Source organism: Chinchilla lanigera, unplaced genomic scaffold (assembly GCF_000276665.1).
Source record: "Chinchilla lanigera isolate Chin_1 unplaced genomic scaffold, ChiLan1.0 scaffold00001, whole genome shotgun sequence".
In the NCBI taxonomy this organism is placed as follows: domain Eukaryota; kingdom Metazoa; phylum Chordata; class Mammalia; order Rodentia; family Chinchillidae; genus Chinchilla; species Chinchilla lanigera.
The window spans coordinates 34,811,811-34,836,153 of NW_004955402.1; the positions used below are offsets into that span (position 1 = coordinate 34,811,811).

At 44.4% G+C, this 24,343-nt stretch overlaps 1 long non-coding RNA gene and 1 pseudogene across 1 annotated transcript in view; both read left to right on the top strand.

The window, feature by feature from the left end:
* The first annotated feature begins 7,380 nt into the window (after positions 1-7,380).
* Positions 7,381-8,105, top strand: LOC102014512 (annotated as a pseudogene).
* Positions 8,106-20,651: 12,546 nt separating this feature from the next.
* Positions 20,652-24,343, top strand: part of LOC106147790 — a 30,690-nt gene continuing 26,998 nt past the window's right edge. Inside the window, exon 1 of the long non-coding RNA XR_001232757.1 lies at positions 20,652-20,819. This is a non-coding gene — a long non-coding RNA (uncharacterized LOC106147790). The remainder of the gene's footprint in view (positions 20,820-24,343) is intronic.

The following is a 24,343-nucleotide window of genomic DNA, read 5'->3' on the forward strand; positions in this document are numbered from 1 at the left end:
CTAGCCCTTGAACTCACTATGTAGCCCAGGCTGGCCTTAAACATATGGCAGTCTTCCTGCCTCAGCCTCCCCAGTGCTGGGATTACAGGTGTGTACCACCATGTCTGTCTGCATTGCCTTCAAGATGCTCCTTTTGCTTTGTTTTCAACCATTTTAATATGATGTGCCTAAATGTATATCCTTTTCAGTATTGGTATGTACTTGGTGTTCTCTGAGATATTTGGATCTGTGGTTTGGAGTCTGTCATTAATTTTGGAAATTTCTCAGCTGGTATTTATTCTATTCTTTTTCATTTATTTCTTAGACTCTAAATATATGATGTTAGAGCATTTGGTATTGTCCTACAGATCTTGGATGCTTTGTATTTAAGGGATGGATAATTTTTATAGATCTATCTATAAGCTAACCAATTATTTCTTCAGCTATATCAAGTCTACTAATGAGCCCATTAAATTATTCTTTATTTCTGTTATTATATTTTCACTGTTAGCATTTACACTTGGTTCTTTCCTATATTTTTTATATTTTTGCTGATCTCACATTTGCATTAGAACCTTTAACATAAGAATCATAGTTTGAAATTCCTTGTCGGGTAGTCCCAACATCGATGTTGAACCTGGTTTTGTTGATTCTGTTCTGTTGAGTGGTTCCTGTGTTCTGGACCTAATGTTTTGTTCTGGGCTTGGATCTCATTTGTTCCTTTCTCTCAGGGTGGAAGGCTTTTCTCTCCTCTCTTACTCCAGTTCTGAAGGGTTTTCTTCAATGCCCTGATGGCTACATCCTTTCCACTACAGATTAAACATTATAGTTCATAGAGGGCATGGGGGAGAGATATCTGGAGGGAAAGGGTGATTTTTGTCCCTCATGTGGTGGTGCTGCCCCTCTCCCCCATGCCTGTGTCATAAGGTCTGCTTTATCAGTATTCTTTCCAGCTTGGAGATCTGTGGAGGAGAAGGTAGGAGAGGGCACAAACTTTCCCTTTGGATCTCTCACTCTCTTTCACCCTCACTCCATCCCTATCAGTTCATTAAGTGCCCCAGCTGAATTCTTACTGATGTGCAGCTGTGTCTGTCCCAGGATACTAGTATGCAATCTCATCTCTCCCTGTTGTAGGCTCGTGTCTCTTAGATTTTAGGCTAGTCGCTTGCCTACAACCTCAGGTCTATGATGGGCTTTATACAGGTTGCAAACCTGCAGTGTTTTGTTTTGTGTATAAAGTCAGGAGCAGTACTTTTTCCATTTGGAGCAGGTGGAATAGAAGCAGGGAGTCAGAGTTGAGTTAAAGGGAAATAAAATGAGAAACAACCAGATGATTTTCCTCACCTGCTCTGTGGATGGAATATCTTATAGTACATTTCCATTCCTTCTAGTCCTGTGGAGTAAGTGATTACTATTCCTATTTACAGATGAAGTTCTGGACAGTTAAGAAAAGAGTCTGGCTTCCCTCACATCATGCCAGACTACACAAGAACATATGTGCTCCCTCCCAGGGTTATGAGAAGGGACTGTAGGATTAGGATGAAGCTTCAGGAGGAGGTGGTGCTGCTCCCCCTCCCCAAGGCTGCACTTACACAGGTGAGCATTTAAGAGGAAGGACTGAAGAGTGTAGGCAGAGGGGTAGGATCTGGCCTGGTTCAGGTAGGCTGAGGCTTTAGCTGGCAGGTTTCACAAGACTCGGGAGGAATTGGATCTTAGGGGAAAACCAATAGCCAGAGAGACCTAAAAAGCTTTCCATGGAGCCCTTTATTGACCATGTGTGGAAGGTAAAGTTAAGAGCCTTGGAATGTGGGCCCAGTCCCAGGGCAGGGATGGAGCTTTTCCTAATGTTGAGGAGTCCAGGCATTGGCCCTCTGTAGGGGAAGTGGAAGTGGGGAGTGCAGGAAAAGTAATGTTGGAGAGGGAGATGCTGGTAACAACACTGAAGTTTCTGCTCAGTCTGAGCCCATTCTCCTTCCTCAGACACACTCCCAGGGCCACTACTCCAGGCCAACAATGGAATTCCACATCCCTGCACACTGAGGTCTAATCTCTCTGAGAATAAAGAGGACAGAGAAGGGAATGCATGTAGCTTAGTATCCCTTAGTACTCTGTTCCTCTCTGTTGACCTGAAGAAGGCCCTAGTGCGGGAAGGGGTGAGAATCAGTTTTGCAGAATCCCCACAGGGATGTAAAGCAATAGTGTTACCTGGACACCTGGTCAGGCCCCTGATCTCTGAGGCGGGGGGGGGGGCATTATGTAGTTAATAATATCCCTTAGTTATTGCTGGCTCATCAGGTCTGCAATCTCCCAAATGAGCGTATGGCAAAAGCTAAATAAAAAGAGCCAAATGGAATGATTTCAGGGCTCCAGCAGGATCAAAGCCCTCTCAAAGAATTTGAGATTCTCTCAGGGCTAAGACCAAAGACATTCTCTGGGTTGTCCATACTTATTTAGTTATCAGAAGAAGAGAGGGGAGTACTCAAGAAGGGCAGAACCACTCAAGGACTTCTCCAAGTAAACTATTAAGTTAATCCACGAAGGTGTGAGATGCCTGAGGCTACAGTCTTTATCTAGTTGATGTTGGATCCAGGTGTCCTTGGCTGTGATTTTGTCTTATCCTTTGAGGCTTTCCAGCTTCATCCGCCATTACAGGCCTCAGTAGGGATCAGTGACTCACAGAGGTTCACTTACTATGAGTCCACTGCCCATCTCCAGACAAGGAGCCTAGGCCTTGGACAGACAAGTAAATATGAAAAAGCCAATTGATTAAGTCCTGCTCAGGGTTATTTCATAGTGTTCTCCATCAGGGCATAAACAGGCTCCTCTTCGAGCATTCCTTTCAGAGTCTTGGCACACTATGTATCATGCCATGCAGTCCTACCCTGATTGTCTCCTCCTCCTCCCACCATGGGCCTCTATGCTAGATTCTTTGTTTATACAAGTGCCTTTCCATCTCTACACCTCCAAGCCTCCCTTCCTCCTCCCTGCCCACCCAAATCACATACCCTTCATGGCCCAGCTTAAATACCATCTCCTTCTGGAATGTCTTTTGAGTCTTCCAGTTAGAATTAACCATCCTACCTTCATGGCTTTGGCATTATTTTGCCTTCCTTTTACATTTAACCTCTTTCAGGCTTCTTTCACTAGAGGAAGCTTCTGAGAACTGGATTTTCACTGGTCTCCCTACCTCCCAGGTTGTGCTCAACTGTTGAAATAGAACAGACCATCTGTGTGATGTACATACTGTAAGCCACAGCTTCCTACTACTCTCAAGGTCAAGTTGAAACTTCAGGGCTGTGAATGATCTGCCCTCCTCCTCTTGCCTTAACTGTAAACCCCTTGAGAGCAGGGACTAGGGCTTAATTATGTTTTATTGTGTAATATTTCTAGCACTTGTCTAGCACAAACTAAGTACTCAATAAATAGATATCAAAGTGAACTGTTCATTGAATAAACTGGTTTCTACAAGCCAAGGGTAGGCTAGTTTTGTCTTCCACACAAACTAGCCTGGTGTTCTACCTGCAGTGGCATAGCTTGGTGGGGAAGTGGTGTTATGGGGTACTCTGCCCCAGGTGGCACATTTTTTGGGTGGCATTATTTGCCAAAAGGAAAATTATGATATAACAATTTATACCATTCTGATATGTTGGAGGATGGCAAATTTAAGGACTGCCCTAGTGGCACAAACTCTAGCTATGGCACTGTATACCTTTATCATTCCATATTTTTTTTAGTGTGACTTAGGAAAAAAATCTTTTTGAGTCATAATTATATGAAAAAATATTCAGATTATCTTCTCAATCTTAAGAGATCCCAAACCAGCAAATTTTCCACATCAGCAATGGACTGTTTGCTGGTTGCTTTCAATTCTTTTTAGAATAGCAACAAAAGTTTCTGCCAGCTTTTGTCTCAGATAGTCTCATGAGAAACTGAGTGAAAAGTCCCTACATTGTTCTTTACATTTTGTGGGAAGAAGAGTCCCTGAAGCTAAAGAAAGTTTTGGGGGGGAGGCAGAGGCCACATTTTCCTGGTAGTAACACTTGCAAAAGTCCTGTCTTCAACCCACGGACCTGAGCACATTCCCATACATCACCACCTCTTCCTCTCCTTGTCTGAGTCTGAGCATTTCCCTCTCTGTGTCTTAGTTCCCGCATCTGTCAAGTGGAGATATAATGCCTGGTTTTCGGAGACAAAATGGAGACTCCACAGTGGACCACTGTGTACCTATGGAAAGCCCCTGGGTAGTGCCGTCCTGACCCCTTGGCCTTAATAATCTGCTGTATCTGACTTCACAGGCATCTGAAGGAAATACCCACATATTTGGGATATGATTCTATCTGACACCAGCCCGATTACTCCTGCAGCTTCCACCTTGCCCAGAAGGCGGAAATGATGAACTTCAAGCAGCCATGGTCACTGATTTGAATCCCAGCCTAAAAAAGCACAGGCTTAGAATCTGGCCAACTAACCTTGGCCGTGAGCTTGTGGCAACCTTGGTTTTCTTTATCTCTAAAGCAATGGGGATAGGGGAGAGTTAAAAGGAGAATTAGATTTTCAAACTTTTTTTTCTTGACCATGGAAATTTTTCTTCAAGGGAAAGCTGACATAGGATCAACTATGTGAGGAAACTACTGGAGCTGCTGCTATGTTTGAAATGGGAATTCAAACATGGCGCCTATGTTCCTTCGTCAGTCTAGGCGGAAACTCTAGGGTTCCTATGGGCCCAGTTATAAAACCCATGAGTATCACCTAGTCATTCCACTCCTATGTATTTGCCCCAAAGAAATGAGAAACATATGTTCACACAAACACTTGTATGCAAATGTTTGTTGCAGCCTTTTGGTAATAGCCCTAAATTGGAAGGAACCAAATGTTCATCAGTAGGTTAATGGACAAAGAAACTGTGGTATATTTGTATACTGGAATTCTACTCAGCAATGAAAGGAATGAATGAGCTATTTACATGTGCAACAGCATGGTGAACCTCAAAATTGTGATGCTAAAATGAAAGAAGCCAGGCCATAAAAAACATATACTGTACATGCCAGTTAATCTTAATTGTCAACTTGACTAGATCGAGACTCCTGGAGAGGTGATTGGATCATGAAGGTGACACACTCACCAGTGGATTAATCCACTGATATCCATAGCTGAATGTGCTGCTAGGAGGTGGAGCCAGTAGGAGGAGGTGGGTCAAAGGGGATGTCTTTGGACGGCAGATCTCTCACTGGCAGTTTCCTCTCCTGCTTTGCTTCCTAGCTGCTTTGCACCAAGCAGCTTTGCTACACGGTAGACTTCTGCCATGAGGCTTTCGAATTGGAGCCAGCCAACCATGAACAAAAACCTCTGAACCTAAGCCAAAATAAACCTCTTTTCCTTGAAACTGTGGGTGTCAGGTATTTTGTCTCTCAGACAGGAAAGCTGACTAATACACGATACTTTATTATGTACCATAAATCATTCTATTTACGTAAAGTCCTAGAAAATACAAACCAACCTACAACGATAAACAACCATCTCCAGTGGTTGCCTGGAGATGAGGTCAGGAGGAAAGAATTACTAAGAAGTATTAAGAAACTTTAAAAGTGATGGAAAATGTCACATCTTTGCTAAGATGCTGATCATATAGCTGTATACATATGTCAAAACATACCAAATTGTACACTTTAAATGTGTGCTATTTATTACATCTTATTATGCCCCAGTGAAGTTACAAAAGGAAAAAAGGCCACCGGACTATTTCACCTTGGAGAACTAACTTTAAAAGCGTGAAAATTCTTTCTAAATTTTCACCAAAGCTGGACCCATGACCTGGTTCTCTCCAGAGACCTGAGCCCAATGGTGAGTCCAGTTCCTGTCCTGTTGGTACTCAATCACCCAGCTGGTGGGAGATTCTAGAAGTTTCTAGAAAGATATATGGGAAACCTCTTTCCTTTTGTTAGCAAATCATGTGAGAATCCACAGATTTCTATATTTTAGTAGTTGCCAAGCAAGAGTCCAAATGTCTGGCTTTTGCTACATCCTATTCTGAGGATGATTGTGTTCCCATGAATGAGCCTTTCAGTAAAACCCCAAATTCCCCACCTCCAAATTTTTGTTTGTTTGTTTTATGATCAGATCGATGTCTTCAAGTGGCTCCTATGTGAGGCTCCTTGAAGACAAGCATCTTGTGGACCCATTCCCCCAGAAGCCAATCTCCAGGCATGGAGGTTGTAGGGGATCAGCACGTAGGGAAGAAGTGCTGGATCACAGTTTTTCCAAACATTTGAAGAAAAATTTAAAAAGTAAAAATAACGTTGTTCTACCAGGTGTCAAGAGAGGAGCAGATGTTGCTGACTTCTCTCTTGCCAAGAGCTGCTCTACATTTGGCAGCACTCCGAGATTTCTCAGGAAAGAACTGACCAAGCAACAAGATTTTGTGGTTTCATTTTTTTCTTTTAAAAAATTCTTTCCCAGTACATGTTATGTGTTGAGTATTGCGTTAGACACTGGGAAATACACAGGAAGCTCATGATTGAGGGGCTGTGACCCAAAGAGAAGACAGGGTGCCAAGCATCACAGCAGAGGTGTGAAGGGCACACCCAACACTTGCTGAGTTCCTGTGCGCTTCTAAAACGTTAGGAACGAAAGAAGAGGGGGGGGGTCCTTTGGGCCCAGCGTCCCCAGACAAGAGAAAATGGGGCTTAAGGGAAGTCCTGAGAAATTATGAAGGAGAGGAAGAAATGACCAAAAGCCCAACAGTAAAGCCAAGAAATAGGCGTTGTAAGAAGTTTAATTTGATTGGGCACAATGCTCAATTATTACATAAACACTGAATAAAAAGACATGCGTGAATTCCAGATGTATATGCATGGAAACTGTCTTCAGTTGTAGGCCTCAGAATGAGAACAGTAGTAACACTGAAGCCTTGGATTGATCAAGAAGGACTTCGCTAATGATAGGAAAACACTCAAGGGTAAAGGGCAACTGGGATGTGGGAAAAGAGAAGGGAAAGAAGGAGAAATTTTGTATGTATGTATATACAGGATAGTTAACATAGTTGTTCTACTGTCTTCTGTTTCTTTGCTGAAAGAGAATGTCAGTGAGTCCTTGATTGAACAATATTGCATGTCTCTATCTGTTTTCATGAGAAACCACTCTGAAGATATCAATATGTAATATAACAAGGATCGTTAATTTCCTACCAATTTGTTTGTAACTCTGTATTGTCTGTACTGTGTTTTTGCCATTTTGTAAAAGGTTGTCTGTCTGTTAATGTTTTCCCCCTTTTATTTTTAAAATAAAAAAAAAGGACTTCACTTTTACAAACCGCTTGAATATCTTATATTTCTGAGAGATCTGTGTGCTTTTTACTATTTATTTTATAATTTATTGTTGTGCTAAATTATATATGTCATAAAAGTTACTGTCTTAACCTGTGTGTGTGTTTTAATTTTTAGGCCCCACCTCCTTCAGGCCCCTGGCCTCGAAGCTGCTAGAGCCTCCTACAGGGCCTGGATATCAATGGAAGCCTGAAAAAAAAAGCAATTTCTTCCTCGTGAGCCATGGCATATCAATTCTACAGAAATATCACTTTGGGAAACAGTCGTCAGGAAAGCCTAGATGAGCTCACACAATCTCAACAGATCGCCCCTCAACTTAACCTCTAAGTTCTACTTCAGTTTGATAAGGCTATAAATTCAGCATTGGCTCAGAGGGGCAGGAACAGAGCCAATTTCAGGGGCTCTCTAAATCCTTACAGATTCTGCGATAATGTGTGGGTTTTTGTATTGAATGATGTTGAATTCAGAGAGGTGACAGAGCATATTAAAATGGATAAAGTGGAAATTGTAGTGTGTGATGGTAAAAATACTGGCTCCAGTACTGCAGCAGGAATAGGAAAAAAGTGGCTTTTTTATGCCATGTCCTTCTATTATTCATTGCTTTTTGAAGAGAAGCATAGAGGAGACTTTTAAAATTTATTATAACATTGCAGAATGACTACGCTATGCTATACTACCAGAGAATTCCGGTAGAAAAATGCTTGTAACTCTACCTTTTACATTACCTTTACTATAAAGCATGAGGAAACATAACTTTTTTAAATGACAAATTAAAGGTTGTAGCCCTCCTGAGAACATTCTTTAATAAACTCATTTTAAAACTCAAAAAAATTATTTGTGCATTTTAGATATACATAATGATCACATTGATCATAGGGAATTTGTACCTGTGCATAATATATCTCACTGCTTCTTTTTGTCCCATTCCCCTCCCCACCCTTCAACCCCTCTTTCCCACCTTACTTACAAAAGCTTTGTTTCCATTTTTTTCCTTCTATTCTATTTTCCCTCGTCTCTTCTTTCCTTTCCCCTCCCCCTCCTTGTTCCCCTTCTCACTTAGACATGTTCTTCCCATTTTCCAGTATCTATTACACATTTGGTCCTTATTTATACTCCCAGTTTCCTAACCTTTCTGAAGTGTAAAGTGGCATTAAGTTCTTTCTCATAGTTGTGCCATCCTCACCACTACTCAGCTCTAGAACTTTCTCATCTTCAAACTGAAACCCTTCGCCCACTGAGCAGCGAGTTCTCATTTTCCCCTCCCTACACTCCCTGGCAGGCACCATGCTACTTTCTGTATTTAGGAATTTGACTATTTTGGGTGCCACAAATAAATGGAACCCTACAGTTTTTGTGCTTTTGACTCAGGTTTGTTTTACTCAGCATAATGCTTTCAAGGTTTATCCATGTGCTACAGCATATCAATATTTTCTTCTTTTAAAGCTGAATGGCTGGGCATGGTGGCACACATCTGTAATCCCACCACTCAGGAGGCTGAGGCAGGAGGATTGTTGCCAGTTTGAGACCAGTAGGGGCTACAAAGTGAGCTCCAGGCCAACCTAAACTGTATAGCGAGACCCTGTCTCAAAAAGACCAAAAAAAAAAAAAAAATGCTGAATGATATTCCTTTGAATGGGTATACTACATGTTTTAATTTCTCTTTTGTTGTTTTATTTTAAAAAGCTATCCTATCAGGTGTGAGGTAATATCTCATTATGTCTTTGATTTACATTTCCCTAATGATTGGTGACAGACATGTTTCATGAGGATCTGTGAATTTTTCAGTGATAACAATATTTAAATGAGTTCAGCAATAATTAGAAAGAATATAGTGAAATGTCTGAGAAACCTCCATGTACATGTCGTATCTCTTTGCGTGTTTTCAATTTTCAACAGATGTTTTTCCTCCTACCACATGGAGTGGTTCTCTGTGGTGACATCAACGGCTGCCATGACTATCTGTGAGACTGTGATCCTTCTACCCCAGCAGTGGCCTCCAGGGAAGTTTGGGACTGCAGAGCTTCTCTGTATTGGTGAGCAAAAAGGAGGCAGGGGTCAGGGATGTGAGAAGGTATCAAAGATGTGAGGAAGAAGAAAATTCATCTCAGTTAGTATATTACAGGAAGAAGTTACTGACTTCTGAGAACCTGCAGCTGTTTTCTGTCTAGATGGGCAGGGAAAGTGACCTCTAGCAGGGCAGGTCATCTGCCTCAAAGAGAAAGCAGCTCTTACACAAGTTAAAGGCACTTTACAGATGGGGAACTTGCTGCTTCCCAAATGGTGGTGATGACACAGTTCTGCCTACGTTTGAAACTTGCATGACCTCAGGGAAGTTTCTAGAAATGCCTCTCCTTGCACTGTTGATTAACTTGTACAGCTGGGGGACTTTCTAAAGGCTTGTAGACAGCCTGTCTTCACTTTCTGAGGCTTTTCATTTGTAGACTGAACTCAGCTTTTCCTTCATTCCCAGCTGTCCCCACCTCTGTCAGCTCTAGTAACTAGGATTCTGATCCAGAAGGAGACATCAGTGAGACGGAGCCAAGCTCAAAGTGAGCACTGAGACTTCTTGGTTGAAACTTTTGACCTCTAAGGCTAAAAGTCTCATGCCATTTTAGAGCTATGACTTACTCTTGATTTACATGGTTGTACAAATTTTGCTCAGCTCAGAAGCAGCGTGGGTTATCTCTCACCTGCCCCCTTTCTTGTGTTACTGTTTTCAAAGCTGAATTCAATCTACTGGAGTAGCACAGTGTTTATTAGCTAAAAAATGAACTAACCCCTTTCAGTTCCCAGAAGGACCGTGTCATTATACTGGGAGATTTCCATCTGGGGAACATGACCTCAGAGTGTGACTTACTCAAAATCTCTCTATAATTGCGATCCAATGAAAGAAGCTTTGAGAGCCCACTAGTAACAGCCTTTGCTCTGCTCCATCTTCTGCAAGGATCATTATCTCTTATTTCTGATGAATTGTTTATGTGTCCTGACAGGCCCTATTGAGGTTCCATCTCCTTTTTTTGGAGTATGATATTCGGAATCAAACTCAGGACCTTGCGCTCACGAGGCAGGCACTTGAGCCGCTGAGCTATATCCCTGGCTCCATCTCCTTTTTGAAGCCTCCTTGGCCCCCGAGTCAATACAAACTGTCCTCCATGAGCTCCCCTGCACCTTGAGCCCACCTAGGACATCCAAGAGGGGTCCTGTGTAGATACTTGCCTGATGTCTGGCACAGAAGTAGCCTTCAGGCGTTTGTTTGTGATGCTCCTCTCTCATGTCATCATTTCTTATGAGGCAGAGCCAGGCTCCACTTGTTTCAACCTTTGTTGTCTTCGGAGGATGAGAGGCTGAAAAGAGACCACCAGCACCACCGCTAAGGGAACCGCTCCTCGTATTCCTAAGGATGCCACTTCACAGTGACTCTTTGTTTCCTAGAGTCAGAAGGGGGAAGTGTGAGTTTATACCGAGAAAAGCCACAGGCCTATAATTCTAGACACTTTCCCAGAAACTTGAGCCTGTGCCAGGACTGCATCTTGTCAAGCTTCTCTGGGTGGCAGCCAATCCCTGCATCTTCTGGGGCTTCTGACTTGGGAGAAACATGTACCGTCTGGAGCTGGAGCCAGAGCCAGAAAAGGGCTGGAGATGCCAGAGGACTGAGGAGGGGATTGCTAAGGGACTAGGGAGCAGCTGATAGGTAGCATCCTTCTCTGGGCAGGTTGTGGGGAAATGTAAATCAAGAAGACCATTTATGGAATCCCTGAGTGCCAACCAGAGCTCTGTCCCAGGTGCCCTGGGGTATGGGTTGGCTCATAAGATTCAGTTGATTTAGGCCCTGTTCTGTTTCTTTTCATTTTTTTCACAATTTTTATTCACAATTTTTATTTATTTTTTTCATTAGTGCATGTTTACCATACATAATGATCACATTCATCATAGGGAATTTGCGTCTGTACATAATATTTCTTAATTCTTCTTTTTTCCCATTTCCTCTCCCCTCCCTTCAAGCCATCTTCCCCTCCTCATTTACAAAAGTTTTGTTCCAAAACCTCCATTCTCCTTTTAAAATACCTTTTCCCTTCATTTCCCTTCCTCCTTGCCCTTCCTTGTTTTCTTTCTCATTTGAATAAGTTCTTCCTACTTCCCAATATCTATCCTCCATTTTGCTCCTTATTTACCTAATTTCTCACACAAGAGAAACAGTGAGGTATTTAAACTTGTGTCTGATTTATTTCACTTAAAATTATGGTCTTGAGGAGAATCCATTTACCTAGGAATGTCTCAGGTTTATCCTTATTTAATGCAGAATTGCTTCCTGATGCTGTTTGGAAACCTATAACCCACAACACCAAACCTGCCCTTCTAGGCCCCCTAGACTTCCCTGGGGCAGGTTTAAGAGCCTCATTTGGGAGGTGTCTTCTCTATATCAGAGGAAAGGAACTATTGCCACAAAGACACAAAAAGGAGTCTGAACCAACAGACCTTACCAAGTCTCCTCAGTGTATTACCATACTATCTGCTCTTGTCCAATCACACACTGCATACCTGACTACTCTTCACCAAACCGAAATGTAGCAATACATGGTATCATTGTTTCTTTGTGTCTTCATTTTATGAGGCATGTAAAAGTTTTATAAATTTGTATGCTTTTTTTCTTGATAATCTATCTTTTGTAATTAGAGTCCTCAGTTATGAACTTAGTGATAGGTGAGAAAAGATTTTTTTTTCATCCGCTACACAAGTCTTAGACTAAATTTGACCAATAGTAAACCTGCATAAAAACAGTGACCTATTCTAAACCACATCATTCCCTCAAATCATGCAGTCTAATCTTGTCCTAAAGTCAGAATGTGTGGCAGAGCATCAAGCAGCACTCTCTTGAAAAGCAAAGGCTTTTGCCTCCATCTTTCCCTGATCTTTACTTCATTCCTGTTCTCTGAAATATGTAGAGCTGCCTATATTAAACCAGATGTTCCCTTAACTCGCTAAAAGAATGTGATCGAGTCCAACTAAGATGCTAACATGTCTCACTGCAGCACATGGGCAAGAATTGCCCCTCCCTGATGATAGCTGCAATGGGGGCTCAAGCAAGAGCCTGTGAAATTCCAGGGCAAAGACATGAGATAACATTTCAGCTGAGACCATGGAACTTAGAAAGAATTGTACCTTCCTGGTAGTAAAGGTGCCAGTCTTGAATACATCAAGCTATCATTCACTGCTAATTGGAGGCCTTCGTGCCTAGTACAAAATTGCTATTTTTCCTTACAGCCAATGTTTGGAAAGTTTCTCTTCCCCAGCACTCTGCCACAACCCCCACCCACCTCCCTGATTGATACAAATAAAAGCCATGGGCTTTTGGACTCATGGCCTTTTGTTTCACAGAAAGCATCAGGTCATCCCAGAGCTCAACTGCAGAATATTCTCTCTTTGTCTTTCTTTTGCATCCATGTGCCATGTTGCTGGGTGGGAGATCTGAACCCTCTGCAGGGTTTTGGTAAGAATGAAAGTAGAAAATGAAACTAATAAAAATTGCCTTAGTAAAAGTCCATGTCCCCACTTACAGGCATGCATCAATCTCTTGCAATGAGACGACCTCTGAGGGGTGGACTAATATTGTAATGAAAGGGTCAGCCAACATATACTGAGTCAGTGACAGCCCTCCATGAGGTGAGGACCCAAAACCAAAGGGCACTCTGGCTCCAGACTGTAATTCAGAGAGGCCAGGCTGCTGGATTTGTAGACCTTCTCTTCGGGGGTAAGGGACACTATCAGCTCCTTTTAGCAAACCACATTAACATTTGTTCCATCAACAAAAAGTTAAAAATCATTTCTATCATTTTGTACACTAATTATTGAACACACTAATTTAGACTTTGAAATCAAGTGGTTAGTGCTTCAAATGCTAACTAAGCACTCCTAGGATATAGATTAAAATAACCTTACAACTGGAAACAGCCAACGTGTCCACTTGCATGGGACTGATTAAATGAAAGCTGGCATAGTCATATAATGGAGGACGGCACTTCTGAAAAAAAGAAGGAAGCTCCCTGAGAACTAGCGAGGAAAGCCCCCAGGCTTCACTGGAAACAGCAATGTACAGACCTGTGAGTGAATAATTTGCTGTATTTTATGTATGTGGAAGTGGAGGGGACTAGGATTTATACATTTTTTTTTTTAATCTTTTTGAGACAGGGTCTCGCTATGCAGTTCAGGCTGACCTTGAGCTCACTTTGTAGCCCAGGCTTGTCTCAAACTCACAATGATCCTCCTGCCTCAGCCTCCCAAGTGCTGGGATTACAGGTGTGCACCAACACACCCGGCTGATATTTGAATTTGCTTATGACCACATGAAGACTCACTGAAAGGATGCCTAAATTACCTCTGGGGAAGGGGTTGGAAATAGGGCCAATAGGGGTGGTGTCTTAGTTACTTCCTCATTGTTAGAACAAAACACTCACAAGTTAAAGACAAAAGGTTTGTTTTAACTCCTAGTTTTTAGAGGTTTCAGTCCATAATCAGCTGGATCTAAGGCAGCGCAGCACGGCAGAGGAGCAAGGCAGAGGAGAAACAGTCCACGGTGTGACGGATGGGAAGAAGCATGAGTTGAAGGCCGGATACATACATATCCTCCCTCGGGCTTCACCTCCCAGCATCACATCCAGCTAAGAAATCATCAGTGGTCCAATCCATTATCAAACATCCACAGTTCAGTCACCTCCCCAAATCCTTACTTATGAGCATATGAAGTTTTGGAGGAGCTATCTTGATAAAGTCATAGCAGATGGGAATGGAAGCAAGACCTTTAATGGTAATAGCTTTTATACTGTTTGGTTTTCTAACCTTGTGAATGCATTACTCACTTTGAGAAAATAAATATATAAGTTTTTAGACACACATATCGTATTATTTATATCAAAGAATTTTAAAGTACTTTTGAAGACAGAGAATAGGAATGTAGTGCTTGGCCCTGCTATCATTTTGAAGCAGCACTTTTCAAGCCAGGAGAGCAAGAACTCCAAACCACAGGATAAATGTATCTTGCTGGAAGATCTGGAAGGAAAACAGGCATAGACATATTCTAGAGTACAATGTAGCTCTGCTGAGCTCCCCCTTTAGTTTTGTTGAAAAGCTGCCATTAGTTCTTCGGTGTGGATGAGCAGTAACCAAGTGATTTCTGCACCTAGCATTATGCTAGGGTGGGGGTGCTTCATCTGTAAGGGACTTTCTAAACACCATTTAATAAGTGGGTCTTAGTGTTTTCTTTGGTATCGGGAATTGAACTCAGGACCTTGCACTTGCCAGGCAGGTGCTTGTGCTGCTGAGCTATATTCCCGGCCCCTGTAAGGGACTTTCTAAAGCAAATTTCCTTTGAGCTCCACAACCCCTCTGGGAAGGGCAGTTTTATGCCCAGATGACACAAGAAGAAATTAGGGCTCACAGGTCACAATTTGATGAATTGAATTGAAGGAGCTTTCAGATCAGTAATTTTACTCTAACACACAGTGGCTGTTTTGTAAGGAATTTATGTGCTTCTGCACTTGGTTACTTAAGACGAAGAGCCAAGTCTTGCTCTTGCTCTTTGCTTCTTCTGTTTGTTTACAAACTGCCATTTTCCTGAAGGATTGAAGGAAAGCCTTCATAGGTTAAAAATAAGGTCTGGGGAGAATGAAAGGGGGAAAGATACACTGAGACTCAGCTGTCACCTTTCTCATAGCCACAGCTAAGAGAGAATTTTGAGTTTGTCCTGCCTTGCGATACGTGCTGTCCCTCAGGGGCCCAGCTTGCTTCCACCTTGGAGGTATCGTGCATAATGCTTCCATGAACACTGGTATGCAAGTTGCTATTCATTTAATGGCGGAAACAGAAGTAAATGGAATTTGGTAAAATAAAAGCCTTCAAGCACACAAGGCCAAAGGAAGAAAATGGAAAATTTTGCAGATGGTAAAAATTAAGGGAACTTCTGCTCAAGAGCACAACTTACTGGTTGATTTCCTTTTTCATTTGCATCAACCTGTTCATCCCTAACCAGTTGCCAGACATCTCATTGGTTTAATAACTGCTTGGGGAGAGAGGAGCAAAGGAACATGCCACTAAGCTTATCCACTTGACTGTGAGCTGTGTCCCAGGTTTAGAAATGCTCAATGTGCACCTTAAGCTGGGTCATTGTTGAAGCAGGGGAAGGGTAGGTAGAGACTTAGTATGTTATTCTTTCTTATTTTAATAAACTTTAAATTTTAATAAGCAAATAAAAATGATCTAAAGAAATATTAAAAGCATATCAAGGAGTAATGGGAAGAGGATTCATTCTACAGTCTAACTTAACTGACCTTCCTTGCCTCATTCTTCTGGGAATTGGATGTTTATAAATTTGTCCAAGCCCCTGGGTGCCAATAAGAGACCTCCCAGGGTCCTTGGAGGGTCATAAGCAAGTCAGCCTGGGATAATTCCGTCCTCTCCACCGTCTGACCCCGAGCAATGCAGTGGAGTGAATTCCAGTAAAACTAACTTTCTTGATGGGAGAAGAAAGAAGGGATCAAGGTAGCCCCTAGTCTCGTTCCTGGTCAACACACCTGTCTTCTGCAGCTCCCAGAGGGCCAGCCACAGCTGAACTCCCGGGGAGAGGGAGAGGGACTGGGCTGTAAAATAATGCTGCCTTCAGTCCTCAGCCACTGCTTCCTTATAGCAGAACTTTTAACAAAAAAGAAACATTAAACCAGATAGCGATACTCCAGCAGGCTTTCATGTGGTCCTGCAACATCTGTTGAGAAATCTCACACTGTGGGGTGAGTCACTGGGGTCTGGCCTCACATTGGTTGAGAGAGTCTCCTGATCCCAGGGAGGAAAACTGATCTCACTTCCATGGCAATGAGCCCACAGCACCGCTTGGCTCAGTGATGCTGGAGCACGCGGCTACCACTGCGGCCTCTCAGCTTCCCCCTGGCCTTGGCAGCAGGCACGCCTTCCCGAAACCGGCTTCGAAGTTGGAGGAGAGTCCCAACTAGTTCAAAAAGATAAGAAAGATACTCCATGGTTCAGCCAACAGATTCTGGGTGAGCGTTTGCCCCATTCGGAACAGGCCATGAGAGGTGCATCTGGTTTCAGTGATCCATCTAGTCGGTTCTGGGGTGGCAGTCCTGACGTGATTGAAAACCTGGAAAAGAGTCTTAATCCTGCAGGGGAAAAAAATCACATTTTCCATAGGAGCAGCTCAATCCTCCTGGTTTAGATCTGAAGGCACCGGCCTGGCAGGCAGCTCCCAAAATAGCCCCAATATGGACAGAGTCTGTCTGAACACTGCAGGGCCAGTTCCCCAAGCAGCGTGTGCCACTCTTCCCATGGCCCCACGGCAGCTGTCTAGAAGGGCTTGGCCACGGGACCACAGGCTCCTGTCTTCCAAGCTCTGTCAGGCAACTCTTCCTTCCCCTCCATCTCTGCTGGCCAGTTCCCTCCGTGTACCATGAGCACATCTGTCTCATCTTTCTGGAAACACATTTGAAGAAAAAAGTACAGTCATTACCCGGGCATAGTGGTCCACATCTGTAATCCAGCACTCTGTGAAACTGAGGCAGAGGATCACAAGTTTGTGTCCAGCCCAAGCAATTTAGCAACTTAGTGAGACTCTGTCTCAAATTTAAAAATAAAAAAGGGTTGGAGATGCAGCTCAGTGGAAAGCCACTGGATTCAATCCTCAATTCCACCAAAAAAAAAAAAAAAAAAAAAAAATCAGAGTATAGCTGTTATCTGTAATATTTCTACATACAGAACATCCTCAGCAATGGCAGTGTTCTGGACTGGGTGAAAAGGGGATGTGGGGATGGGGACCACATAATGTCTTATAGTGTCAGAGCTAGAACAATAACAGCTGGCCTTCGGAAGAAAAAAGGTTTAATATACACTTGCCTTGGTGTTGACTCGACAGGCCTGGTTCCCTTTAATCCTTGCTACAGGCTATCTGAAGTAGTACTGTATCCTCATTTTGCAGGTGAAGGCAGGCTAAGTAATTTATCATGGTCACCTGTGTATAAGTGTTCAAGTTGTTATTCTTACTCTACTCTGTCTGAGCCAGAACCTGTGTCCAGGCACTAAGCTACATCCTGGAGGTGCTTTAGACAGCACCTCTTAGAGCTCTTGTTACTCAGTGAGGCTGAGGCTGGGTTTCTAGAGACATGGTAGAGTCATGTTGTTAATTAGTGGAAGAGCATGGACAAGAAGCCAGATGCCCCATCTCCGAGATAACGGTAATATGGTTGACAGAGCTTGTGCTGATGGAGTAGTCTTCAGCAAGCTGATTAATACCACAGAACCACTCTGAGTCTGTGTAGAATCTGCGTGGGAAATACCTACCTCGTGGCTTGTTGTGAGGGGTGAGAATGCAATAGTCAATGCAAAGCTCCCAGAGTAGAATGTGATCCTTCTTAGGGACTTAGTAAGGGTACTATTGTTATTTACTCTGGCGATAGTACCATCCTATTTCACTCATGGAGTTCTTCCTTGTTTGCTAAAATAAGTATGCCTTTTTTCCTTAGCTGGGCAGGGTGGACACAGGGAAGGCCCTTTAGGTTTCCTACTACCTGGCAGATGGAGTCTCTTCTTTGGCCTGTAGTTTGGAGTTTTAATCTAAATCCAAACTTGAGCCTTGAGAACTGCACTGACACCTGGCCAGAGCCACTCTCCTATGAGAGAGAAGATGGCAGTATAGTGACCAGTGTCATCATGGGCTCAGGATGGAGCTGTTCCCTGAGACTGCACCTTACACTCCTCAAACTGAGACAGTTTTAGAGATAGTTAGTCACGCAAGATGGCAGCAATTCTGAGCCAGGGTGAATATCCTTGGGGAAGTGTGGGTATTGTGTGTGTGCGGGGTGGGTGGCTCTGACCTGTTGGCATGCATGGAGTGCCAAAGAGTGGAGGTAGCTGGGAATTTGTCCAGCCGCCTTGGCAGAGGTCCTCTCACTGTGTCCAAAAGTGAAGCAAAATTCACCTTGCCCTGTGGAAGGCTTGAAGCCAGAGGACTTAACTATGAAACAACAGCAGCAACTACTAGGGGAGGAGACTGAGATTCCTGGTGCCTCACTAGAGCCCTGAGCCACTTCTGCTCCTCTGGGTGTCCGCCAGAGTGCGGCAGCTGCAGGGGGACCTGGGACAGGAGTGCAGGCTCCTCATTGGCAAGGCCCCTTTAGCAGTTTGGGGAGCATTTACCATGTGCAATTTTGTATAATTTTTTCTTTAAAACGGCTCTCCAAATTGCATAAGCTGCAGGGTTTCTCAGTTCAGCCATGGATGTTCAGGGTCAACCTTGTGTCTCAGGGAATCACTTCCAGAAGAGATTTTAGGGCATCCCCAGAGGTGTTGCCCAGGGACATCCCTGGAGAGTAGTGAAGGGAAAGGTATGTGATTCTGAAACTTCTAGTCAGGATGGGGAGGACTTGTTAGGCCCTGAGAGGGCTGGGTCCTGGCATTGATGAGGGTACAGGATGCAGGAGTACAGAGAGTTGGGAGAACAATATCTTGAAGAGGGAGGCTGCTTGGCCTCCCTGGACTCTTGGCCGGTGGACAGTCCCCTTGAAGCTTTGCTGTCAGCACGTCTGGAAAAAGTGAGACTTGCTGGCGCCCCCTAGGGCTCAAAGGCTGGAACATGTTCCACTATGGAAAAGGCATTGTAGGGCCCTTGGGCCTTACTTAGTTCCCCAAACTGTAAAATGCCCACATGAATCTTAGGAGCACATCTAGCTGAGAAGTGGGTGAAATGAAACAAAGCAAAGACACTGGTACTTCTTCAGTCTCTACAGAACTGTTCTACCCCATTCCCTTAAAAAAAAAAAAGAGCAAATGGTCCCTGACTGTGGGATGAGACCTCTGTCTGTGGGAGGCAGCAGTCCCAGGCAGAAGACAATCTGGATCTGCCTCTCATTCTCAAAGAGCACAGCTTACACCAGCTTCCCTAGCAGTTTGGCCAAACAGAACAGGCAGGACCTCAAGGGGCTGCAGCCCCAGCCTCAGTGCTGGCTGTTACTGTCTCTGTCCCCTACGATTTTCTCAACATGCCTGAGCCCACATCCTCACCCACTCAGTGCTGGAGTGGATGGGAAGTGCCTTTCTGCTCCTGTTCTTACAGAGGGTATAGTAAGCCAGGCTTTGAAGGTGATAAAGTTCCATGCATGCTTAAAGGATAATCATTTACTTAATTCCTTGAAAGGAAATCACAGTGGGAACATGCTGGGGTCACAGAGGCCTGATTTCTGGGTATGATTTCAACACCACCCAGTGGAACTTTTATACCTGGCCTAGTGAGCTGGCGAACCCCAGTCTAAGAGTTGTGTCTGCAGGATCACAATGTCTTATAAATGGGTCAAATGCGGCCTCCTTGTGTTGGCCTGAAATGTCCCCGTGTTGTTTACTTACTCGCAGCAGGGAGACCCATTAGCCCCAAGCTGGCTAGAGCCACAGATTCTTACACAATTAATTGCTTTAATCAGATCGTTCCCAACTGACCAATGTTTTGGCTTCACCAGGTTAGTAGAAAATGTATTTTGAACGTAAACGTCTTCCTGGCCAGTGATATGCAGTACAATGCTCATTGGAGCTGCTGGACAGCATCAGTGAGGCTCCACTGGTCAGCCACACAGTCATAGGGTGCGACAGCCACTGCTAAGCCCTACAGGGTGCCACATTTGATCAGTTCCCTCAGATGCTCAGCACTTGATTATAAAATGGGCTTTGTGTTAGATGACTTTGCCCACTGTAGGCCAATATACAGGTTCTGAGTATGTTTAAGGTAGGTTAGGCTGAGCTATGATTGTCAGGAGGTCAGGTATATTAAATGCATTTTCAAATTAAGATATTTTCACCTTACAATGGGTTTTTCTGGGGGGACACTGACGCCACTGTAAGTTGAAGTGCACCTGTGTAGTTTAAGTAAACATATTTCTGGCCATTTAGAGCCTGTCTGGTTTGCATACTCCATGGAACTGCCAGCATCTGCCAGCATCTGCCAACCAAATTATCTCTGTAGCTGAGGCAGATCCCACACTGCTGCTGCCCATCAGAGCTCTCTGATCCTGAGCCTCCCACCCTTGCTGCAGAGCCACAAGCCCCTGCTGACCTCCCTTTCTGCCCCAAGATTCCCAGTGCCCGCTTCCCTCCTGGGGGGGTCTTGCCTGCTGTCTCTGGAAGGTCTCTTTCCGCCCTTGCATTCCTCACTGTTCAAGTGCCTCCCAGAAAAGCTTGTTTGTGTTATTGCTTCTGCAACCCCATATCTTCCTTGATCAACCCAGAGTTCTCAAATTTACCATGTTCTCGCAGCCTGCTCCTGAGTCAGCTGTGGGGATTTTCTCTGTGCTCACGTAGGTGCAGATCTCACCCACACTATTGGGAAGTCCCCTAGTGTGAGGTTTGCTCCTCATGTCCAGGGCCTTAGGGATAGACAGCAGCTCCTGGGAAGCCAGAGAAAAGAAACCCACACTCAAGCAAGTACCTCAGGTTTCAGGCTCTCGGTGACCTGTGGTCAGACGAAAGCGATTGAAGGTGAGGCTGGCTGGAGGGGATGCCAGGGCTGTGCCAGCATAGGGAGCAGGGCTGACAGGCACCAGGGGGTGCCGTGGGGGTAGAGTTATAGAGAGGGAGGGTTGGAGCTGAAACGGCCCGTTAGGATCCACAGGTCCAGCTTCACTGTGCAGATAAGGAATCTGGGTGTGGTGTGAAGTGACTTGGCCAGTTCCCACGCTGGTCACCGGCAGAGTTTGGTACCTGTCCATCCCATTTCAACCACATACCCTGCTTAGCTATGCACGGGCCGGTTCATCCCAGAGTACCCAGGAGACAATTTGCCATGAAAAAGGCACCTGCAGACTGGTCAGTACTGCATTTTATGATTCTATTTTTGTCTCTTTAGACAGAGTCTTGCTGTGTAGTTCTGGCTGGTATTGAACTCGCTATGCAGCCCAGGCTGGCCTCAAACTCACAGGAAAATCCTCCTGCCTCAGCCTAATGGGCATTGAGATGACAGGCGTGCACTACCACTCCTGGCTCAGGACTGTATTTTTATCTTACGCTGTGAAATCCAAGCATCTTGTTCCCCTTGCCTCAGTGATTGGTTCAGGGTCCAAAGTAGTTCAGTGGAGCTGATGAAGATTGACGCCACTTTTGCTGGGCTTGCTGGGAGTGGAGTATGTGTTCTCCCTCGCTATCTACAAACCTGGCTGGTTTGGACCTAAAAGCACCATAGAGCACCATAGAGCCCTTGCACATAGAAATGAGAATGGGGAAAGCCCAGAGGGCAAAGGTGGTTGCGGAGAGGGAGAGAAGAGAAGGCGACTTGGTCCTGGTAATTGTGCTGGAGCTCGTGAGCCAAGCTTCCACTCTAGACCTTCTGGGACGTTTTAGTTATGAGGGAGCTGAAATATCTTTTTTTTATGTAACAAATTTGAGTCAGATTTCCACTCATTTGCAGTATACACTGGGGTATCAATTCTTCCATCTGCTTTGTTATTTTCTACCATAATTCTTTGGCTTTGGTTTGTGACAATCACACTCATGCAAATCCAGCGCCTTCCTCTCTATCCCGAGGTTCAGCACAGGTGAATGGACATTTACTTGTTAAACAGGCATATTACTGCATTCTGGGACCTGAGTTATGCTGTGGAAGAGGGACAGAGATTATTAGGACACAGTTCCTGCTTTCAAGGAATTATAGACGCAGAGGTGCTGTTAAGCGAACCACAACACACGGTACTATGTGCAATTATGCAGGTCCACGCGAGGCCCAGGGACATGTCTAGGAAGAAGGAATTCAGCCTGGGCAGGCAAGGGCAGCTGCCAAGGGGAAGTGATACTTGGTCAGGATTCCAAGTGGCAAAATGAGAGTGAGATTGGAAGAAAGATACTCTTGAAAGACAACAAGTCTTCTCCACCCTTCTCTGGCCTGGATTTAGGTGACTTGGTTCTTTGCATCCCTACCCTGTGAACTAGACCATTCCTGCAAATCGTGTCTGTCTAGAGAAGCTTGGATCAGTTCTTTGGGGCTGAGCTAAGGCTACTTGGCTACGTGGGCCGTGCTGAGCCTCCCAGCCTGAGAAGAGAGAAGTGTTTTAAAATATGCATTAGGAAAAAAAAAATATGTATTAGGGGGTTTTGACCGTTGTGTTCGTAGATTGGAACATTCCTATTGGAGAGTCAGAAAGCTTTACATATATATATCCAGGTGGGTTTTATTAGGACTTTGTAAGACTGTGGCTGAGCTGCCCAGCCCTCCCTCTTGATGCTGGCACCAGTGAACCGTTGTTCTCTGAGCACAGTGACCCAACCTTCCATGTCTCCACCATCTGCTGCCTCTTCTGGAAGGCCTACTCCTTATTCCGTCCTCACACCTCACCTACTACTACTTCTGGGTCCTCATCCTCTCCTGGAGACCCAGTGTATCTGAAGGGCTGTGGGAACATAGTAGAATACAACTGTCTCCAGGAAGGGGCCTGGGCAAGCTGCCTCTTGGAATACTCTATTAGCCTGATGACTTAGAATTTGGCCGCAATTAGAGAACCAGGTGCCCTGAGGCCTTCCTAACGCAAAGGTTCTTTGTGTTAATCTCCCACGGCCCTGCCACCCATGAGGATGGAGCTGGACATTCCATTCAGTTCTCTCTCTCTACAAGACCACATTGCCTCATCACACTGGCAATACCTGGGGGACCACACACACTCCAGATAGGCCAAGGTCACTTTTCCCAAACTGGTGCAAAGGCAGCGCAAAGGAAACATTCAATGACATAACTAGAGGGTATAAAGGGAAGCGATCTTGTTGGAAACGAGAGTAGAAATGACTGGAAGATGAGAGTAGGAAAGAGACTAGTGAAACTCTGTGGGTCAGATGTTGAATTGAGAGAGAATTGAGAAGTGGAAATGAAAGAAAGGAGGGTTTTGAAAAGAAGCTATTATTAGAAACTGCACAGCTGAACTCCAGGGACTGTTTCTTGCTCAATAGAGCTGTGCCAGTCCCAGTGACTGGGTGTGGTTTCTGTTGTGAGTTTTGTTGAAGTCACTTGGAGAAGCTCCACAGGGAGCTTTCTTGCTATGTCATGAGAGGAGAGGTTGCTGAGCTTGTCATCTTGGGAATGTTTGTCTTTCATGGCCAAGAGGGTAGAAGGGTACCTCTTCTAGAATGTATGTTCCTAATCCCTTTTGACCTTGTGGACAATCTGGTAGCCAAAGACAGCTGCCCTGAACATACAGATCATAGGGTATGGCAGTGGGCAGCCTATGCATGGCAAACATCAGCATCCAGGAATGTTCTTCATTCACGGCTGAGACCAGAGTGTTCTCAAGAATGGGGCAAACTCAGAGAAGCCTTTAGTGTCGCAAGTCCCTGCCAGTAAGTTAGGAGTTTAGTTTTCCTGGGCCTGTTACTCCAGGGGATGTTAGCTAAAGCAGTGTTCTTGAAGGTATGTTTCCATGGCTACATGTGAGTACCTCCAGTGGAAGAGTAAAGCCCATTTCTTTAGTGCTATATGAGGCCGACACTTAATGGTGACTCCCAAAGGCTCTCACAACTCGCTGTTCCATGCCCATTGCTTGTTATCAATGCTGGAACTGTGAACCACATCCACTGTGGCCATTTGATGCCCTTCAAACCCACAAAACAGAAGCAGAAGCCTAATGAGGAAGGAAATGGGGAGTTTCTGAGGAGGAGTACGGTTTTGTGATAAACGAAACAGAGAGAGCCTACTCAGGCTTTTTCCTTCCTCCCCCTGTGCTGTAAATACTAATAGGATGGCTGGAAGGCATCGGACATCATGTGATTGTGAAAGCGGGCTCAGAAAATGGCAGCACCTCTGCCCTGGCATGACTGCCTCATTGAACCAAGGCCAACAGTGTCCTCTCCTCTGACTTCTTGTCTGTTTTTAAAATACTGAAATGTTGAAAGCACATGAGTTGAGTTTTCTGCTCTTTGCAGCTCAGTGGAATTGCATCTGATACCCAGGACTTCTCAGTGCCTTTAATATGCCAAGGCATATTTTGAATCTCTGAGAGAATGTTCAGCAATTTCAAACTTCAATG